Raw genomic sequence first — 6,757 nt, forward strand, 5'->3', positions numbered from 1 at the left:
TGACAATATGTGTACTACACTACACATAACGAAACATACAACACACAAGTTACTTTATTTAAAATATGTACAGACAAGGTGTTTCAGAGGCTTAACATCCTAATCAATCCCAACTTGCAGTTAAATCTCTCTCTCTTCAAAAATGGATGCCACAAAATAAAAGAGAGCCAAACACCCTGTTCTAAAAAATGCACCAACAGGCAGGAAATACCATCTTTAACTGAGGTATCTTTTACTCAGGAAACCCAAGTTCCCTAAAAACACAGAATAGCAATAGTCTCTCTAGCAAGGCTCAAATACGTGTACTTATCTCTAATCAGGTTTTATTTGGATGATCATGAAGTAGGGGCTCTCACCTGAGAGCAAGCTAGCTTTAAGTTCCTATTCTTCTTGACTCCTCTTTTGTCATCTGACCCCAAGAAGGCAACTGTGTACAGACTGCTTTAAATACTGATTTCAAGACGGAATACTGAGTTCAAAGTTCAGCCACACTAATGTCTGGCATATCCGCCTGAGGGTCAATGCTGTCTTCTGAGTCCCAATGCAAGGCAAGGCTCTTTCTCTCTGCTCTCTGACATCAGGAGTCTCCAGGACAATGTGAGCGGCTGCTTAGGCAGACCATGGACCAAGACAGCCAGCTCTGTCTTCTCAGCAGGGAGTTTAACTCATCAGAGATGTTTGGCCAATGGATCTTTGAGTATACAACTTATTTATTCACATTATAATTCTTGAGAGTTGAAGTATTGTTTGATGCGTGACTTCTGTCTGTAATCAGTTCATATACTGTGGTGCACAGGACCCTTGTATTACAAACAATATCACTGAGTCTCTCTTATTCAGAAACCAAATCCTGGATCCAGAATCCCAACCTTGATTCTTTTTAGAACAATTATTATCTTTAAAAATAATCAAAATCAAAACAGTTGCATGAAACATGATCTAGCTACTAGTACCCTCCTAACAGTCTAAAACTGGTTGTAAGATGTTCACATTTTGTATTATAATAAGAATAAGAAATAATAATAGTGATTTGAATGACTTTGTCACATACTGTAAGTTGCATTGTAGTGTGATAGCTTGCAAAACAATGTTGTCAGTAATTGCATCTAGATGAAGGCAGTGTGCAAAAATGACACTAATACTGTAGTTGATGTACAACATGGATATCTGCGGATATTACTTCACAAAATTTTTGTAATCTGTGTCAGGAAATGTACTTTTTTTATTCATGTATTCAGCTCATGCATGGTTAAAACATTGTTCTAACAGTACTGTTCCATTTTAAATAGACCTTTTAAAAATAAAAATAAAATATTTGAGAAATGTAAAATTAATAAATGGCAAAAGTATTGTAGATGTTTGTCTCTGTCTGTACATGTCAGAACAAGCCATCAAAATACAATATATTATTACAGCTATAGGTGACTAAGAGGCAAGATAGTCCAGATCCTGTGATTAAAGTATTAATAAAATTTACCTTGGATCACCTTAATTAAGATATGGGTACATGATTAAGTGCCAACTAACAGTACAGAAAGACACCATACTGTATACCATACTGGATTTCTGTTTTCATTTTCTGGACTAATGATATTTAATGGTAAATTAATGGATTAATTAATTTTCAAATAAACATCAAATTGGTTTCTACTGAGCTGTTCAATTACAAGCCCGAGGCTCTTCAGTCTGGGTTCAGATTAATGTACAAGTTTTCTTAAGGGAGAGACACTAACTCAGAATAAGATGGAGCAACTTCCCTATTTTTTAACTAGAAACAGAAAAAACAGAATTTACACCCAAAGAAGGCTCCACAGCCAAAACGTATTTCTTTTCTTCTCTTTTCAGCATGTCAGCTTGGAATAAGCATTTACTTGTTCCAAAATAGAATTTCTCTCTGCAGTGCCCTCAGCGACAGATAGTCAACAGTCTTTGAGAGCCTGTTACAGAGGTAAGGAGGTATTTGCACCCTTATGTTACTTTTTCAGTCAGCTACAAAGTTAACATTTAAAAGCGGTTCCTACATTCAGGACTCACCATCTGTGAGATATTCGGATTAAAATTGTTTGTGTTACAATAAAAAAATACATTTTTGCTTTTGTAAATATTGTAAGAGGCTGAGGTAGATGACAATGGAGGTGTCTAAGTACCTAAATAAAGTGTGTAACACCTGGCAGTGTAAACACTCCCAGCTTCAAAGAAAAGGGGATGTTTGCAAGAGACGATGAGTCCAGATCCTGTGATCAAAGTAGTCATAAAGTTTACCTTGGGTTACCTTAATTAACTTCTGGGTAGATGATCAAGTGTCAATCAGAAGTCCAGAAAGACACTATATTGTATAACATCAGATCAAGACAGAGAAAATAGAGGGGGGAAGGAGACCTCAAGAGAGAGAGAAAAAAAAAGGGACAGACCACAAGAGAGAGAGGAGACGGAACTTCAATTCAACTTTATTTGTCATTATACTTGCAAAAGTGTTTCTCATTTGTCTCTCAGGTGCAGTATTATAAATAGAACAGCAGACAAGACAATAGACAGTAATGCAATGACAATAACAGTGTAAACAACAGTATGGTGCCAGCTCAAACTTTTTAAAAACTGTGCAAATACGCAGATTTGCAATAATAAACAGAGAAAAGTATTCAAACGACAAAAACAGTGCAAAAGTAATATGGCGAACAGTGCAAAAATAATATGGCGATTAATAAATAGTACAACTAGTACAGTTTTAAGTACAATTTTGGCTTACCTACAGTTGTGTTTGTAGTGGTGTAGGAGTTCAGTCATTGTGGGTACAGGAAGAAGTGAGGAGAGATCATAGTATGATGGGAGGGAGTGGGGGTGTCATCAGCTTGATGGCTCTGGGGAAGAAGCTATTTTGGAGTCTTGTTGTGTGGAACTGGAGCGTCTGGAACCTTCTACCAGATGTTAGGGGAGAAAACAAGTTATGACTGGGGTTAGTGGGGTCAAACATAATTTTGGTGGCTTTTTTCAGACTCCTGGTGTTGTAGATTTCCTGGATGGATGGTAAGGCACTGCCGGCGATGTGTTGGGCAGTTTTGACCACCTGCTGCAGTGCCTTATGGTCAGATGTGGTGCAGTTTATCAACTTTACAGTGCCTCACAGTACAGCAATGCAAGTTAAGTGTTTGTTTAAATACTGATACGCTTGAATCAGTATCAATACAAAGTTCCAAAGTCTGAATAACTCTGAAAGTGAAACTGTCCTTACTTTCAGAATTACTCACCATTCTAAATCTTAATATGGATGTGAAATGTCATAGTGAATAAGGTTGTGTGCCAGTGGAGATACTGCCAAACCCAGCAATTCAGTTGTAGGGGTTTTGTACATTTACTGGGAGAATTATTAATTGTAGCAGTAAATCACAAAATGATTCTTTGATGGCTATTTGCGAAACAACTCAGCAACGCACACACACAGGTACTTATACATCAGAATACATATATTAATACATAAAATGTGCATATACACATAACAGATCTTATAGTGAGGGTTAGCGGAATAAAAAAGTATATATTCAATCACAAAGAGTTACAAATACCAAGAGATACATTCAGTGTACCAATCATTTATAACATTCCTTAAAGAGATTTTTGATTACAACTTCTACACTCGATACTCAAAAGCAGGTACTTTTTTCTGACAACCCAATCATCTCATACCACCGACCACTCAATCTACGTAAACATGTGGTTCACAGCTCCCTTGACCAGACTCAGCAATCATCCCCACCAGGCACCTTCCACTGCAACAGAACTCGCTTCATCACCTGCAAATACATATCTAACAAAACACTCATTCGGGGCCCCTCAAGTCAATTCTGGATCACCCAGATGACATCCTGTACCTCCAGCATCCCCATTTACCGAAACCGAAAGGAGACTAGGAGACCGCTTCAGAGAACATATTAGGGCTGTGAAGATTAAAGATTTCTCCAAGCATAGTTTCTCATTTCACCTCAGACGGGCATGATCACACTGATCTCTCTGCCTCTGTTCTTAAAGAAGGGTTTCTCAACTCCAATAGCAGAAAGACAACAGAAAATAAACTCATCCTGAAACAAGGTTCACACTGTCCCCCTTCTCTCAATGACAGACCTATTTTCATGTAATCTTCTCTATTCTCATGCAGGTTTTGACTTCACACCTTTCTTCACCCCTTTCCACTTTGTGCTTCCTGAATGGCCTCTCTGCCTTTCTGCCCCTTCTGCTTCCTCCCCTCTCCCAGCTTTTGTTCTTCTGTGCTATTTAATCTTTGCCTTTGTCTGCCCTGTCTTTCTCACACCTGAGGATGGCTTCATAGCCAAAACGTTGTGTTTTCTCTCTTCTCTTTTCAGCATGGAATAAACCTATTACTTGTTCCTTTGCAAACTACACATGCTGACGCAGCTACCCACCTGAGCTAAAGCAAGTATATTACTCATATGAATTAAATTAAATGAATATGAATAAAATCAACTGTAGTTGAGGTAACAATTGAATTCGAGCTGTAATGTAGAATGTTGAATACTCATCTAGTTCATATGGATTAATATCTTCCGTGTACACAAAGGAACAGCCACAAGCTGTTGCTACAAGCTGTTGTGGGAGCAGGAGAGAGAGATTCCTGCTGTGGCGCGCTGGCAGTGCCTCTCTTAGGACCTGGCTAGTTAGTCCTGGCTGAACTAGCAGAGTTTGTGCACATGAAAAGTGACTGCAGGTCAGAGCAAGTCACACTCTTTAGACGGGAAGAAGACCGGTTCATTCCTGATGTAGCACTAGTCCTGAATACTGAGATTCAGCTGTCAACAGCTCCAACTGTAGTTCACTCGTTGATCAGGCAAGTACTAACGGTGGGTTACCGGCGGTTCACGAGGCTTGCTGCTGGGCTAACCTCGGGTGGTTCCTTTGGTTACGCGCAGGTGACCTCCGGTCTTGACTCCACCCAGAAACACTAGCTGTCACGTTATTGTCTCAGCTGAGTCTGAGAACGTCCTGGAGGGGCGCCCTCTGGGCCCTGTGCTGCCTCTTTTATCTGGAGGAACTACAGTCGTTCATTGGTTTCATAGGCGTTCAAGACCCACGTGGGGTTATCGCACTCTACCAGTTCCATATTGGCTGATCAAGGTGGAAGATAAGTGACAATGCTCTCTGACCTCAGGGCTCTAAACACTTTGGGATGAGACTCTCCCTTGGAATCTTCCAGACAGACAGAAAGGCACCAGAGATGACCATTCATTAGGGTGGCTGGAGAATCTCAGCCCTGGGAGTTGTTCCTTATCAGGAAACTCTATCAGATAGAAAAACACCTTAAATCTGAACCACATGGAATGGCCTTACTGTGTCCAGCACCACAGAGATGAGGGAGAGACTGGTATGGGGGACAACAAACTTAATTCCTGTATTATTAATAAGCATTGCCGCTACATAGTGAAGGGGAGGACCAGAACCCTTGCGCAGACCTACTGCAGACAGAAGGCAGCCAAGGAAAAGAAGGAAGCTGCACATCTACAGAAACAACTGGAAGAGGAGTACAGCTCAGTGAACAGGGGAGGAGCCTTCAATTCAGCCCAAGCAAGGGACCTGAAGGAGAGGCTCAGGAACCTGTACACTAAGAAAGCCAAGGCTTTCCTGTTCAGGGCACAAAGGGAACATTATGAAAATAATTAAACCTGTTCGTCTTATGTCTTTAATCAGGTCTGGGGAGCCCAGAAAAAGAGGGTCATCCACAATCTGAGACAGGGAGATGGAGAGGAGCTGCTGGATAAGGGTGACAAAGTAGACGCAGTGACCACATTCTATATAGAGCTCTTTTATGGAAATGCTGAAAGCCAGAGGAGGTGAGGGAGGATGTGGAGGGACCGATTACAGTAGAGGAGCTGAGGGTGGTGCTTTGCTCCATGGAGAATGGCAAAGTACTGGGGCTGAATGGACTCCCCAAGGAATTATATACCTGCTTCTGAGACACCCTGGTGATAGACCTGGTGAAGGTGGTGCAAGAGATCTTCCGCCAGGGGAAACAATGAAGGAACGCATCATCTCTCTGCTCTTCAAGAGGGGGAGGGACAACATAGACCTCAAGAACTGGTGGCCAATTATGATGGACTGCGGGTGTCAAGATCCTGTTCAAGCTACTGGCCAGCAGACTGAAGACAGCCCTGCCCCACATAATCAACAGTGACCAGATGTGTGGGGTGGAAGGGCGAACCACCAGCTGGAACCTTCTCCTCACCAGGGATGCCATCGCCTGGGCCGAGGACCGGAACATGTCCATGATGGTTGTGAGCCTGGACCAGGAGAAAGCCTTCAACAGAGTAAACCACAAACCACAGCTATCAGTTCAGAGTGCTGGAATACTCAGCAGCCGGACAAAGATACTGTACTCTGAAATGGACAGCAGAGTCGACGTGAATGGACATCAGGGGGAGTTCATTCCCCTGGAGTCCAGAGTACGACAAGGGTGTCCTCTTTCATCTCTTCTCTATGTTCTCTTCACTTCACCTTCAGCAAAGGCGGTGAGACAGGAACCTAACATCGACAGCCTGGTGATACCGGGAGGCATGGGGGAAACCCTCAAGATCTCCCAGTACGTAAATGACACAAGGTTGTTCCTGAGCTCGGACAGGGGGTTGACAAGAGCCCTGCTGTTCATGGAGCAATACTGAACATAAAGCTCAACTGTCGAAAGAGCAAACTCAAGTTGTTAAAACTCTGGAAGGACAGGACGAAAGCACCAGAAGGTCTCGAGCTCTGCACAGAG

General features: G+C 42.0%; 1 protein-coding gene across 1 annotated transcript in view; it reads left to right on the plus strand.

The window, feature by feature from the left end:
- The window catches only part of LOC107076301 (protein NLRC3-like), a 369,350-nt gene that overhangs the window by 249,108 nt on the left and 113,485 nt on the right, over nucleotides 1-6,757 (plus strand). The window lies entirely within an intron of this gene.

Source organism: Lepisosteus oculatus, chromosome 18, assembly GCF_040954835.1.
Source record: "Lepisosteus oculatus isolate fLepOcu1 chromosome 18, fLepOcu1.hap2, whole genome shotgun sequence".
NCBI lineage: Eukaryota > Metazoa > Chordata > Actinopteri > Semionotiformes > Lepisosteidae > Lepisosteus > Lepisosteus oculatus.